The sequence below is a fragment of the Xiphias gladius genome, chromosome 5 (genome assembly GCF_016859285.1).
Source record: "Xiphias gladius isolate SHS-SW01 ecotype Sanya breed wild chromosome 5, ASM1685928v1, whole genome shotgun sequence".
In the NCBI taxonomy this organism is placed as follows: Eukaryota; Metazoa; Chordata; class Actinopteri; order Istiophoriformes; family Xiphiidae; genus Xiphias; species Xiphias gladius.
In genome coordinates, this window is record NC_053404.1 from 17,075,804 (window position 1) to 17,091,662 (window position 15,859).

Consider the following 15,859-nt stretch of genomic DNA (forward strand, 5'->3'; position numbering starts at 1 on the left):
AGGGTGACCTTTCTTCTTCAGCTTCCAAAGAATAGAGCAACAGCGAACGAAATAATGTTTGGTTAGGAGGTGGATGATGTTCACCTGGAGATGACCAAAGATATGACGGATTGGGGACTTTACAGGTCTGACGTTTTAAATTGAGATCCTACTGAGGCAGGTTCGGTGGGAGTTCAGTTATAGGAGGAGATGTCGGAGGAGCAGAGTTTGACACATTATTTGGATTAATGTCGTGGAGCAGACAGCACCATGTGGTGCAGATGCTGTTGTCAGAAAAGCAGCAAATAACAAAGCGGGATGTATTAGAAGTGGCGGAATTTGAACAATCCTGCAAACAAAGTATCGAGCAGACAAGCACTGTTGGTGAAGGAATATCCCTGAGAAAACCAAAAAAAATCCTGCTCAGTGTTGATCACTTGAACTCACTTCATTGTAAACAAGTGTCTATGATTTTTTCGCTCCGTCACAGTTAAAGTTTATGATCCAACACATCTCACTATAAGTCTTTCTGAAGTGCGAGGACTTTGTAAAAAAAAATATTGCTCAGCTGCAAATAATGATTTTTTTCAGTACTGGTTAATCTACTATTTTCATGATTATTGGATTATTTATTCATAAAATACTGTAAAAGGGAAATATTAATTTCCAAGAGAACAGGGAGACCTATTGAGTTGCTTGTTTTGTCTGACAAACAGTCCAAGATCCAAATAGATTTGCTTTACAAAGATATAAAGCAGAGAAAAGCTGCAAACCTAGTAGCTAGATCACCATCTTAGCTTAACAAATTTATCGTGCTACTTATCAGCATGTGACCCTGCTGAGTACAAGCATCTGCACTGGTGCGGCTGAAAATGATGTAAAAACAACAAATAATCAAACAGTTGTCTATTACTTTGAAACTGAAACCGGTATTGAAAAATAGCCACTAATTACTTGTAGCGTACAAATATAATCCTCGTCTGTGAAACGGGGCCACGAGGCTGATAATTACCATCCTAATCACAGCATCAGGCTGCACTGCTGTGATAAAAACAAACCAGTTAGATTCGTACGAAGTCTTGAAACTGGGGAGGATCTGAGACCTGCTGATGTACATTTAGAAGGCTCTCCTTCACAGCCATAACACTCCTGAACGGGAGCACACCAGCTATTTACAGGATTTGCGTGTTTGCGGTGAGCAACTACACGACGACGGTGGTTAATTGCATAGAGCTTTGGTTGCATTGAGAAAATGTGATGCAAGAGGATCAGAGTCAGGGTGTAAGCTCTTTTGAGGAATTTAACTTTCGTAAATAACATGGGTTCCTATAGGTCTATAGCCTCAAAGTTTGAAGAGCATAATAAATAGGTTTAGCATTTATTACTGTCAAACATGCGACAATCATCAAATCTCTCTCGCAGATGCCTGTCGGAGAAATAATGAAGCAATCAGTGCAACTACTCAGCTCACTAATTACCAAACACTAGCCCGGGACGCCCACCAGCAGCATATCAGAGAACGCGCATGTGTGTGTGTGTGTGTGTGTGTGTATGTGAGTGTGCACATGTGTATCAGTTTTTAAAATGCCCCCCAGGAGATAAAATGTCTCACCAACAGACGTTTAATTACGAGGGGATGGAGAGCTTTGGTTTGCCGGCGCCATAACTCATGGCTGAATTAATGAACAGGTAAACAGCAGAGGAACAAGCCAGACTCAGCAGGATCTGGATGAGATCTGTGACACCATACACGCACAGAGAGACAGAGAGAGAGAGAGAGAGAGTCAGCATTGTTTAAGATTATGGATGAAGTGGTGGTTCAGTGGCCATGGTAGGCTGGAGACGCAGCTCAGAAGAAGAGTGGGGCTTGTGGGGGGATTTGTTTGGTAAGCTTCACAGACTCTATGATTAAGTGATAATATACAGATGATGGATGCCCTCTTGTTCTGACTTACAGCAGGTCAAATAATGAACAACATGAGGAACATGAATACTACATTTCATCAGAGAAGTCCATGGCATTACCATAAATCTTGGCCTCCACTCATACGGGGAGAAATAACAATAATAACAATAATCCACCCTCTTATTGAGCTGTTATTCCCCCCATGAGCCTCAACAACAGCTTTAGTGCTTTTTGGCATTAATTCTACAACTCTACGGCAGGAATGAGCACCATTTTTTTTAAAAACAAAAGACATTCCTTCATTTAGTGTTTTTTTGATGATTGCGGTGGACAGTACTGTTTAACATGTCAGATCAAAATCTCCTATGAGGTTCAGTTAGGTTGAGATCCAGTGACTGATGGCCATAACTTGTCACTCCATTCATTTTCATACTCATCAAAACAGGCACGTATCCCAGAGCCTGTAACCTTTGTACTTTTATCTATCTGATTTTATTAAAACTGTAGCGCTGAATTGTTTTACTTTCGCTTGTCCCATGTAAGGCACTATGTAACTTTACTTGGAAAGGTGCCGTATAAGTTATGTGTATTAAATTATCATCATTATCTGCATTTTCTAATGTTTCGCCGCTCATTTATTCTGGTTTCTATTTCAATTTGTCACCCATCTGTATCTTAGACACCACTGGGTCTGATTTCAATGAGCAATTAAAGAAGATTTAAACTTTGACAACATAAAATAAAATGACACTAATCTTGCCATTGGCCACACCTGCCAAAAGTTCACCATATCAGTGTGATTTTGGTGTAAAGTGGAAGAATCATGCATCTTTTAATTACTGGTGCAAAGGGCTACAGTATCATTGCTGACAGACGACACTTTAATAATCTGTTGAATTAGTCATTTAGTCTATAAAATAGAAGAAAACTGGACGAGTGCTCGTCCCAGCCACCAACCGCTGGTCTCAGTTGGACATTCTGTTGCCAGTAGCAACCACTGGCAAAGTTCCATGGCAGTTTAACTGGCATTGCTACATCCGCCATTTTGTCAGATCTGTTAACAAGCAAAAAATGTACAAAAATCTTTCATCTACATCTGAAATGCTCCCGTTGGAGCACTACCAGAACAAACTCTTTATTACAGCTGTTTTGTTATTTGCTAAATTAAATTTTTCTGCAATTAGTTTGCAGCTAACCAAGCTAGCTATTACACTATTGCTACATGCTAACGTCTTGCGAATACCACAAACTTCTTAAGTGACTGTTAATTACTGTTATATGCTGTTGATTTTCTACATTTTCCTCTTTTTACTTTTACTCTTGTGGACTCTATGTATAATTGAATGTGTTGTAACTACTTTTAACATGGACTGCTAACATTGACTTGAATGATGGGGTATCCTGGTTAGGTACTGTGCATGTAAACATCTCATCCCGATTTCATAAAAACCTGGATAAGCTCTTCTCCAGGTTTTGAAAAACCTGGATATGCTACCTGGGATGTATTGGGATACTATGGCATGTAAACACCTTATTAAGGTTTCTGAGCATTTTTTTAAAGAATGTGGCAAAGAACACAGTGGCTGAGATGGTGAGAAATCAAAACACAACGGCAAATAGATGATCAGACACCTGGATACTGTAATGATTATGTGCACAGGGATAAGAATGACCAGGTTTCTCACGTTCCACGTAAATGAAAGATGATCAAAACCAGGATGAGAGTCAACACTGGGACACTAATAGTTAATCAAATTGTCTTGCTAGTATACTAATTGTTTTAACACCTTTATTCTAACTTTGTTTAAAGTATCTTATCTTTTTATTAATTGGAATCACTATCATTGTGCAAATGCTTGTAAATGCTTATAAATCCATAAAAATTCAAAAGCCAACTCCTGTCTTCAGCTTTTATTGTAAGTGTGTGTAAGTGTGTGTAAGTGTGTGTAAGTGTGTGTAAGTGAGTTTAAGCTTGAAAAAAGTTTTGAGCCTAATATTCTCTATGTTTGAGAAGCAGGAAACAGCAAATGTTTGGTATTTTTTCGTGAGAAGTTACTTAAATCAAATATTAAAATGGTAGTAGACAAAATGTTTAACCATAAAACTTGTCTAGTGCTAACATCTTTTTCACAAGTTTCCTCACAGTGCTGTTGCACTCTGAAATGATCAACCCCTGGGTTTAAACAGCCACTGAGCAAAGTTGCAGAGGGGAAGAATCCCACCTAGTGAGAAAGAAAGAAAGAAAGAAAGAAAGAAAGAAAGAAAGAAAGAAAGAAAGAAAGAAAAAAAAAACTGTGCCAGACAAAATGAATGTCAATGGCATTCCAGCGGCCTGTTTACGGCTATCGTAGTTAAATGTCAAATGGTTGGCCCCGTGAGGAGACAGATCTGGCTGGGAGAGGATTTGCCGGACGTCTCTCCCTCCGTCACTCTGCTGCTTCTCTCTTCTGTGTAATGTCGGGAATGGGATAATACAGCAGGATGAGCAGCAGGGTCTATTACTAGTGAAAGAGTGGAGAATGGAGCAGGTGCCCAGGGGAAAGCAGAGGAGCCGCCCAAACCTCACTGACATTATTTTAAGAGTTGCTGTGGCGACAGTTTCTGCAGGAGAATACTTCGGTGCCGCAGACGACAGAAGCTGTGTGTGCATCGCAATTTAAAAAAGGACCATTCCAGTGGTTTTGCAAGTTGTAGCTCCTTTATTATAAATCACTTATACATCACAGCTAACAATTTTCCAGAGTCATTTTAATTTTGGATGCGTATTGTCTACAATACATCCTCTATTGTTTTCTATGTATTCTATCGAAAACACACCTAAAATTTGCTTAAGTTTTGTAATCCATCACACTGAACATCAAGTCTGCATTAATTTTCATCGGCCAAAAAATGTGCTCTGTTCCCCTATTGACCCCCTTTGTTTCTCCCACTCTGAGTACATTGTATAGATATTATAAAAAGCACAAGTTTATTGAGGGAAATGCACGTAAGCACAATTTGAACTGAAGTAATAAAAAGGCAGTACAACCAGATTTTAACTCAGGGCCACTGGTAATAATGCAGATGTTGCCTTAGGGCCTCAGTTCAGTTTATAAAAATGTGTTAGTGGTGCCTACAGTATTAACAAAAAAATTTGCAATTCAATAAATGAACACAAACAAATTTTGACATGGTGAACCTTGAGCTTTCTATGAGGGTCTGGAGCAATTTCCCCTCTCTGCCTGGTTTATAATTGTGTTTTAACAACAATACTTGACTAAAAAAATAAAAATATAAAAAAATAATAATAATAAAGTCTACTGATTGATTTTCGTACTGACCAGAAATTAATAGAGCCCAACAGATGCCTGTAAGTGTAGAAAAATACTAAAAATGTATGAACTTGCATTTGGAAATGGTCAGCACAGTGTCAAGGATACAAGATTTGTCAAATGTCAAATACCATTTTTGGCACTATATACTCGCATGTTTTCCAGCAATAACTATTCAGTGTATTTACATTCTCTATTACCTCTCTATATAGTATTTCTTTCAGTGTTACTAGTTACGTCCGTCTTCCCTTATTCAAATAACACCCATGCACAAGGGATTCACAGGTAATTAAACCAGCACATACTGGACATGATGCAGAGGACAGTAATACTGTGTTACTAATACTGTTGACTGCTTTATCAAAGCAGCACGACACGATGAATCCACTCAGCCTACAGTTTGTTTAGCTGCACTGTAAAAAGACAGATGAGTTGCTCTCCAGTTACATTGCTGGAGAGACAGCTGCTCGAGACATGTTTGCAGCCCTGAGGGGTCGACACGTTTGCCATTTCTAAAGGAACTCTGGGACATGAATTTTAAATTTGGTATTATTGTCATCGACCCACTTGCTGTTATTACCAGTAACCGCATTTCCCCAAATCAACAAGGACAGACATCTTAGGGTTTACATATGGTACTTTATATCTGCAACAATGTTTATATGGAATGAATATATGGAATAAATGATATGGAATAATTACAGTAGCAACAGATGCATAATCTCTCGTTACAGTGTTGAGCGGGAGTAAATAATCATTGCAGTTACTACTGCATGTTTAACATATCGTATACAACTGCAAGCTGCAGTGTCTTTACAGCACAAACAGCCTGTACAGCAACCAGTGCGTCAAATTTATTTGCAGCTTCTGTCAAACCCAAAACGTCAAGTCGTCTCCTATCCCCAAAGGACAGTCCCCTCTTCGGGGAGGAGAGGAGAGTCATTCTAGCAGTTTCAGCAGCAGTTTCATTTGGCTCGTGATGCCTGTTGTTCACAGCACTGCCAGTCTCGGTACAGATGAGATCATCTGGACATGAACGTGGACATCTTGTTGTTCAGTGGGTCTGGGCCAGAACCATGTTGAGGTATAAATATGAAAGACATTGAAGGACACTTAAAAAGAGGAAATATTTCCCAGTCTCTTGTTTGTCACAAAGCCAGACATCTGTCCAGTTGCTGTCCACCCGGATTTTGTTGTTGCCATGTTGCTCCTTTCTGCTGCCAATCCTGTACTCACTCCAGCATCAACGTCCTCCCTAAACAATAAATGCCACTGTCTCCATGGTAATGTAGCTGCCACAAACCACCATCCCTGCCCCCACTACAAACACAAACACCAGGTGAAATCCCATTGTATCCCTGTGCATTTAAAAAAACAAAAAAAAACAACACACAATGCTCTCTGTATGGAAATTAACTTGTGCACGACTCGCTCCATCTTATTCAGTATTAAAGCCATTAATGCCATCTCAGATTACAAAGCTTTCCAGTCCTCTGGGGCCACGGATCTCTTAGACTGGAGAGCGAGACAGAGGAGGAGAATGAGAGCAAAACCATATAAACTGCTCTCTAATCGGGGGTGACAAGCGCAGATAGTTTTATATTTGCTAAGTTCTGTCACAGGCGGTTAATGCAATGATTACAATGGAATGTCAGCTCCCGTGACACCTTTGGCCAGGAAGACGTCAGAAACATACTGTATTACCTGGCTTCTGGTTCGCACAATAGCTGTCATGTAGTCTAAAATGTTCCTTGGAAAACCACCTATCCTGTGCTTTTGTAATGAAGAGCCTTTTGGCACAAAGCACACTTTTGTTGTAGCCCTCCATCTTTTTCCATCTGCCATATTCAGACAGGTGACAAATTAAAAGGAAGAACCTGAATAAGTGAGTGGGGAAACATAACCAGTGCAGATGCACACAGGGGCACTGCATGGTACAATTAAGCAATTGACATAATTGTATAAAAATGCTGAGCAGGCCCAGTTTATTCTGATTTTATATCAAGATGGCAAGAGAGAAAGAAAGTGACTTTGAAAGAGGGTTCATTGATGGGGCACGGATGGCAGGAGCTTCGGTGACAAAGACCGCTCAACTGGTTAGTGTTTCAATAGGAACAGGGACTAAACCGACATCTGCATTTAGATCTATGGGAAAGAGACCAGTAAATAGGGTCGGAAATTGTATTCGACAGTGCACATTTGATGACCGTGATGCTCGTGCATCAGTGCGATATGTAGGGAAAAGCAGAAGAGCAAGAAAGACAACGCAGGAGATGATCAGACTGTGTCAGTACTAACAGTCTGTTGACAATTATGCAGAGTGGGATATTATAGTAGGGCTGCAGTGCATAAGCCCCTCAATACAAAGATGAATGCACATTTGAGAGTTCAGTGGTGCGAAAACCATAGGCCAGGAGAACGGTGCAGTCCTGAATGCCTGACCCCCCGCAGTCAGGGGATCCAGGGGCTCTGTTACGCTGTGGGGCCATTTTGCTGGCATGGTTTGGGTCCACCTGTCCCCTTGGAGGAAAGGCTCCTAATCCTAATGGGAGTAGTCTCTTCCAGGATGACAATGCCCATAGGGCACATCCATAGGGCACGAGGAGTCACTCAAACGTTTGATGAGTATGAAAATGATGTGAATCATATACAATACATATTCAACCACATCTCAACCTGTGGGAGATTTTGGACTGACGCTGGTGGACAGCGGTCTCCACCAACACCATCATAATCTTTTGGAAGAATTGTGTTCATCCCTCCAGTAGAGTTCCAGAGTCTTGTAGAATCGACGTCAAGGTGTACTGAAGCTGTTCTGGCAGCAGATGGTCGCCCCATCACTTTAATAAAACACTCGTTGGCTTTTCCTTTAAATTTGTCACCCGTTTCTATTTCACTTTTACCTCATGTGACCTCGCTGCCTTGCCTTGCCAAGCAGTATACATGAAGAAAACCAGCCCTGCTGCTCTTCAACCCATCAATCAGAGTCTCCAACAGCCATGAAATGAGCCATATGCGGCCCAGGCAGGGCACAGAGAGAAAACTGTGGTGTTTTTAACACCCGTGAGCTCCAGATTTCCTTTCCTGGCGGCTTCAATTGGGACTCAAACAGCCTAAAGAAGGGTAGTGTAAGTAACAAAACCAAATTCTGGCTTTGGCTTTTAGGCGATTACAAATGCACAGGGTGTGCGTTTGTGTATTTGGAGAAGGAAATGCTTCGATTTACGGAGCAGAGTAAAGTAAAGATGACCAAGCATTTAAGGCAAGATAGGGGAGTTGTTCTCTCCGTCACCTCAATCCTCCGCAACAATTAGCCACTGACAGTGACATAGTAGCCCAATAATAAGCTCTACAAAGGGGAGGGGACTCCCCAGTCCTCGGCATATGGTGCCACTTTAATCTCCAGCCTCTATCAGAAGAGTCTGGCTGGTAGGATACGTCTGATTTTAAGTGACTGCATGCTCAACAGCTACACGACACCATAAAAATAAAGAGCATAAATACAATATACTGTGTCTATCCAAAACGTAGGACTGACAAGTATTCACAAATTATAGATGAAAGTATCTTTATGCCTTAATTGTTGCGAGAAGTTCAGTGCTGATTTAGGTAATATCTAGATTGAAGAAGTTGCCAAGGAAACCAGAGACTAGAGGCTGGGTTAGAGGGAGGCCATTTGCTTCCTTGTTAGCGTGAGTCACAACCTACGGTCCATTACATGCTCTGAACAATTCCTCATAGGGGAGCCCAGCCTCAGACCTCGTAATCATCAGGCTGACACCTGCTAGTATTGTCCCCCCTCCATCACATGACCCCCATGGGCCAGCCCAGGCTGGGTCTGCAGGGGCAACGTGCGGTTCCCGGGGACGACTTCTCCTCCCACCAGACCTTCTCATAATCCTATTAGACTCAGTCATCTGCACTGCATTACAAAAAAAAAAGTGCTGATTGATCCTAAAACACAAGCCCTCTGTGTCTCGAGGCTGCCTACAGAGGAGACCCTATCTCTCCTGTCTTTCACTTTTCACACGTGGATACTACCCAACTCTCACACCACAAAAATGAAACAAGTTGTATCCTTCTTCAAAAAAAAAAAAAAAAAGAAAGAAAAAAAAAATTGTTGGATTAAAAGGGGCTTTCAGATGTTAACAACAAAAACAAAACACTCCTCAAACTAATAGGAGGGAAAAAAAAATGTCAAGCTTAAAGGTCTTGCCTGTGGAAAAAAAAAACAAAAAACTGTTTCATAGACTAAGGGGGATAAAGACTAGAGTTAAGCCCAGCCTTATGACTTCCTTGTACAAAAAGGCACCAGGGAATTTCTTAAGCCTTTGCACTTCAGAGCACTTAGTTAGAAAAAAAACTTTCAATATATCCACATATTTAAGTTGATTTGAAACATTGCCGCAAGAAACTATTAAAGATGTTCTCTGCCTTACATCGTAGGTTTACAGACTTGTGTGTGAGCTATGTAGCCCTTAAAACACTGAACGATCCATTGGGAATTATGGTGCGGTACAGAGGCCTCATCCTGAAGTTTGATCAGGTTAATCAGGTTAAATATATGACCAAAAGGAGCCTTTTGTTAAATTTAAAGCTGAAATACATTCTGATTTCTTCTGAATAAATCTTTATTATATAAGTCTACAGGGTACAATAGACTAAGATAAAAGTTTACAGCAATGCCAGTGGCTCTGTGAGGCTGTACTTAGTCACAGTGGTGCTCTGAGCTCAATGCTAACATCAGCAAGCTTAACATGTTCACAGTGAGAATGCTAACATGCTGATGTTTAGCAGGTATATGGTTTCCCATGTTCACCATCTTAGTTTAGCGTGTTCATATGCTAACATTTGCCAGTAAGCAATAAACGAAAAGTAGGGCTGAGGCTAATGGTAATGTCATAAACTTTGCAAGCCAATGAAGGTTTTGGACAAATTGAAGTTTTGATTTTTTTTTTTTTTTTTTTTAAAATGATGGCACTATGAATGAAAGGTCAAGGGATCACCACGGTTACTACATTCTGAGGCGAACAAGAATGTCTGAACCCAATTTCATGGAAATCCATCCAATAGTTTTTAGCCCACTCAAAACCACAACTGTGAACCTAATAGTAGCGCTAGAGAAAAAGGCAGGGGACCACCAAAGGCAGCTGGATTCATCCACCGGGAAATGTGAATATCTGTACAGGATTTCATTGCAATCTATCCAATAGCTTTCAAAAATATTTCGGGACCAACATGGTGGACCGACCAAACGATCATCGGCTTTGCCATCCCCAGAGCCTCACTGCTAGCCTGGCTGACAATAACCTTTTGCCGGGGTTGGGGATGCTCAAGCTGCGTGGCTATCAAGAAAATGTTCGTTTCATTTGTTGCATTGCACCTGCTTAAGTCACAGCACCTAACCTTATCACTTCAGTAAATAACAAATTTGCGATCACTCTTCCCGATACACTCATGACATTTTTACTGGATACCAACAACAGTGAAGCGAAACTCGCGGTACAAGCTCCATCACTTTGCTGTAGATTGAAGCTTTAACTGAAACTCTCCTTCTTTCCATTCAAAGCTAAAAACAAGCCTCTGCGCGGATTTTAACTCTCCAGGGATCTATTGCGAGTATTCCTCGGTAAGCTGTACTAGCTCTATCAAATACACCTAAAAATCCCTAAAGCAACGCTCAAAAATCACCTTACATACCACATTTATCCGTGGCTTTTTTACCGTGAAGGAACTTATTGGGCCCTTTTCAGCCCTTGGGTCCCTCTTGGCACAGAGAGTGACCATCAGTGGGTGGAGGTGCAGATTGGAGTGGCATGGCTGCAGCTGAGGAATGTGAGGAATTCCCCCTGTAAACACCTCATGCTCGGACGGTCACCACACTCTTATCTCCCCGTGCCCATCGCCCTTTTTAAATCATCATAATGGTCAGTTATTCATTACCAATGCCCGCCCCTCTTCTTCTTCTTCTTCTTCTTCTATCTGCCTTTCCTGTGTCCTCTGCTCAATCGGAGCAGGTGAGGTTGCTGCTGCCACCAAGAACTGAAGTCTTTTGTTTACTTGAGGCAACACATGGTATATTATTTACTCTGGTAACCCCCAATAGGCAAACAGAGCCTGCTCTGATACTAATGTACACAATATAATGGCTTTCAAATGTCAACACCTTGGAAAAAAAAGAGGTTTTTTCATTTTTTTTTGAGGCCAGGCAGTTCTGCATGACTAGCCCAGGCTCCTTCTGATCCTATGGGAATGTTCTTTAGCTGATATAATCATAAGTGGCTGAGAGGAGGAAAATTTATTTTTCTTCTTGGTTGAATAGAGCGGCTTTCACTTGCTTTTCAGCATGGCACCTCCCCCTGTGGTTCCTGTGTATCAGCCCCCTCTCGGCTTAAATGAAAGTCATTTCGAAAGCAGCTGAGGGCCTTCGCTAATACTACGTGGCATTTAGAAAACACAGGAAAAGAAACACAGGCACAAGCTGGCTTTGCTTACGTGAAATCCTGTTTTGGCCACTTGCTGTTTTGTCAGGCTGGAGGAAGGTGCGAAGTCCATCCTGAGCACATACTGTGTAGCAAGAGGGGCCCGTGGGGGCTGCATTCCACCTCACGTACCACTCTCTACCAGTCATGACGGATGCTTGTGTACAAGTATGAAGCCCGCTCACACTGTCGTAGCCACATTACCCAAAACTTTCCCATCAGCCCTGACTCTCTGCTCCGAGAATCAGAAACCAGATTTTCCCTTTTCCTGGAACTTCCCTGATAAGTTTGTTTAAAGGAGGTCTGTGGCTCTGGATGGGAAAGCTGATATTTTCCGAGGGTTTCTCATTGTTAATGTAGACTTTTCCTGACATTGGTGATAAGAGAGCAGCTGCAGAGATTGTTCAGCCGCTGTCCTCTGAAAGTTCTTCGTAATGTTGACAGCAGATATCACACCAAATAGGGAGGTGTTGAAATGGCGGACACACTTCCATCTTACTGAATTGGCAGGATTTGTCCGTTATAACCTGTGGCGAAAATCCTGTCCTCTTTTTATCATTCATTCAGTCTTTGATTTCATGAGGCGCCATGAAGTTTTTGGGGAGTTTTCCTTGTCCAAGTGACGACTGCTGTGTCCTGTACAGACTTGTGAAACCCTCTGATACAAAGTTGTGATTTGGGTGGGACAGCAACAAGCCGATTACTTTCATTTATTATACTTATGATTATTATCATCAATTATTCTCTTGATTAAATGACTCATCGCTTACTCTATAAAATGTGAGAAAACATTGCAAAATACCCATCACAGGGACCAAGGTAACATCTTCAAATTGCTTGTTTTGTCCAGTCAATAGCTCCTTACAGCCCAGAAACTGAAACCAGAGAATGTATTTGGCATTTTTAGCCATGCTAGCTGCACGGCCCTAAGGATAATGATGTCGGTCTGTCACCAGGAAATATTTCACCATTTATTAGATGGATTGCCATGAAATTTTGTACAGGTATCCATGGTCAACAGAGGATGTATCCTATTGACTTTGGTGATCCCTTCATTTTTCGGTACAAAAATTCGGTACAGACATTCCTGGTGTCCAGAGAATGAATCCTAGAAACTTTGGTGATCCCCTGACTTTTCCTCCAGCGCAGCCTTCTGGTTCGCATTTGTGGCTTTTAGTGAAACGCCTCAACAACGCGGAGTTTTGCGTAAACATCCATGTTCCCCTCATGGTGAATTGTAATAAATCTGGCGATTCCCTGACATGATCATTGGTGATAAGATCAGATCGAAGTTTTAATTTGTCCAATACTTCAGTTTAAGACCAAATACCCGCAGAACTCACGGCATTCCCCATCAGCCTCAGCCACGTTTGCGACTCCACTGTGGAAGTAAACTTGACGTGACCCGAGGCTGACCTCAAACCGTGTCGATCAAACAAATTCAACCCAGCGAAACCTTGCTGAATGACACACACACAAAAAAAGGATTTGGAATCACTGATGCCAAGAAGCAAGCAATTCCAATTAACCGCAACCTGAAGGTGAAGCTGTTACTTTATCAATTCATCTTTACATTCAAGAAATAATCGTAGAATTGTCGGCATTGCACGGTGTCTCTCTGGATGTACGACTGGTCCCCGGGCGTCGTGCACAAATCGTAAATGTCCCCATTAGTGCTGGGTGCTTCGCTAATATGTTCCCTAATACCCGTTCATGGTATCACAGCAGCAAGTCTGCTCGCCGCGAGGAAGCTGTCACCTGCAGATGTCAGTACCCCGACCGACCCCCCCCCCCTCCAAGAACAATGGAGTGGTGAGGGGGGGGTTTCCGTGGAGAACATGCAACCAAACATTCCTGTCACACCGGGGATGGTGGCCGGCAGGCTCAGTCGGTACACACTTGAAACTCTCGCCACCCTGCGATCCCTACTGTGCGCGAAGACAAAGCCGGAGCCCCGCAGTCCAACGGGGAGTTTTCCGCGATGCCGCGTTGTTCATGCCGGCCTCGCGTTTTTTAGAGAGTTTTCTCCTGCTACGCGCGTCGTTGCTGCCACGTTGTCGAAGCGCGCTTTTTTGGGGAGCAGAGATCCTCGGGTCGAACGGTTGACGGCGTTCCCCCTCTCTTTAAATAAATGCATGAGTAAATAAATGAAATGAAACACTTTAAAGTTTCTACTTTTTGGGAGGCAAACAAGCCCGCCCCTGCTGTAAGTGAGCTGGGACGACAGCCGGCAACTGCGAGGAGTCCTTACCAATAATCCCCCCCCCCGGGGATAAAGTGTCACCCGAAGAAGTCCACCCAAACAGCTCAGGGGACATTTGCTGACACTGCCCATGACCAACCTTTTTTCTTTTTTTTTGGCGGTTTGTAAAGAGAGACTGGGACCGTGTTGAATCCCACACAAAAGAACTCGACCAGAGGGGGTCCACCAGACCCAAAAATTGAATTACTTCTTGCCCGTGAAAGCGTGACTTTCCAGGAATCTTCCAGAGAACTGACCCGGGAGCTGCTCAACTTCTGACGATGACACAATCCCCGTCGTGATCCCGCCACTATCCACACCGTGAAACGGGCGGACGGGGCTCGGGGCTCGGGGCTGGGATGGGACACGAGCTGGGATGGGTTGCGGCACCGACAGTGATTTTGACGCTCCTGCCTTGTGACAGCCACTGCTGCCCACGACTGCCTTGGAAAACCCCCTCAACCGGGACGAAATCGGATGCTGGCCATGCGGAGGTACGGTAGGAGCAGCCAATGAAACACGCCAGGGGCACAGAACCGAGGGGAGCGAGCTGTCTAATGTAAAGTAGAGAAAATAAACTGATGCACTTACCTATTACACAAGGTGCGTCGTAACGTCGGGCAGCCCACTTGGCGTATCCGAGAGAAATGCAACCCCAAAGCCGCTGTGTCACACTTCACACCATCCAGGCGCACATGTTGCCAGTCCCCACCGAGAAATGTCACAATCACGAGCTGCAGCCAGAAGCCAGTGAAGCCCCGGCTGCGGACTGCAGGAGCGGGCTGCCACTGTGGGTTCCCCCCCCCCCCCCCCGGGCTCCTAGGAGGCGACACGGCGTGTCCAGGCGCTGGATGAGATGCGCAGGGCGCCACCCTTTTGCCGGACCCCCTGGGACTCACCTTTCCCCTCTCAGCCGCGACGCCGTAAATAGATCGGGTCGCGGAGCGAACTCTACGCCTCAAGGCAGCGCGATCCGCGGCCACCGGCGAAGAAGGCGCGATCCGCGATCGCTCGTTAATGCGTCGTGCGCAATTAAGAGGCGCGCAGGACGCCGGTGCCACCCACTCAAGGAGGTTTTTTTCTGTGGTGAGTGTACGGACGGGGAATTTTAATGAGGACTGCTGCAGAGTTTTCCTCCCCGCGCGGAGAGTCGTGCTCTCTCTGCGCTGAAATTCCCACTGTCCCGACAGGAGGAAAAAAAAAAAAACCCACAAAAAAAAAAACCCACAGGCAACCTCACGGGGCAGGAGCGGGACGGAAGGAGAGACGAGGCGTCAGTGAAACGCAACCCCTGGCCACCTGCCAGTCAGAAAAACGGGAGATTAACCCACTTGTGTGAGGCACCTGTTGACCGGAGGCAGTTCAGACGTCCCGACTCAGTGGACAGACAAACCAAAGCCAACCGTGGTGGATGTTCCGCTTCCTCAAAGCCCGCCTAATGTTTGTCTCTCGCGTTGTGGCCGGCTGCTGCAGAAACCGAGGGCTTCCACTACACCTGCAGGTTTTTGCGGTAGACAAGCTTTTGGAGGAAAGTTTAGGCATGGGACCCAAAACGGGCTCCATGCGTAATGGTTAGTCGATCAATCAACAATCTAAAACGCCAAAATGTGGTCGCTCGTTTTCTTCCACCAACGGCTAAAAGGGCTTTTATTAACTTTTTGAATCTTGGTCAGACGTGATTTCTGCTTTAAAATCCTAAATTGGGCACGTAACATTATTTTTCATATTTAACTGATGCATGAATATGAATATATATATATAAGGATAGATGCAGTCCTGAGCTACTTCCAGATAGTGTGGCTCAGTGCAAGGTATATCAATTCTTGTGCCACATGGCATCTGAGTGTCGTGAAGGCTGAAGAATATACTAAACAGGGTGGCTGTACTTGCGATTATTTCTTTACGTGAGCATCAGTTGGAGTGAGAAGATATGTGATAC

General features: G+C 43.6%; 1 protein-coding gene across 1 annotated transcript in view; it reads right to left on the reverse strand.

Moving 5' to 3' along the window:
* Window positions 1-14,703, reverse strand: part of tmem108 (transmembrane protein 108) — a 48,673-nt gene extending 33,970 nt beyond the window's left edge. Inside the window, exon 1 of the mRNA XM_040126951.1 lies at window positions 14,512-14,703. The gene's annotated coding sequence lies outside the window, so the exon portion shown is untranslated. The remainder of the gene's footprint in view (window positions 1-14,511) is intronic.
* Between the last annotated feature and the right edge of the window lie 1,156 nt (window positions 14,704-15,859).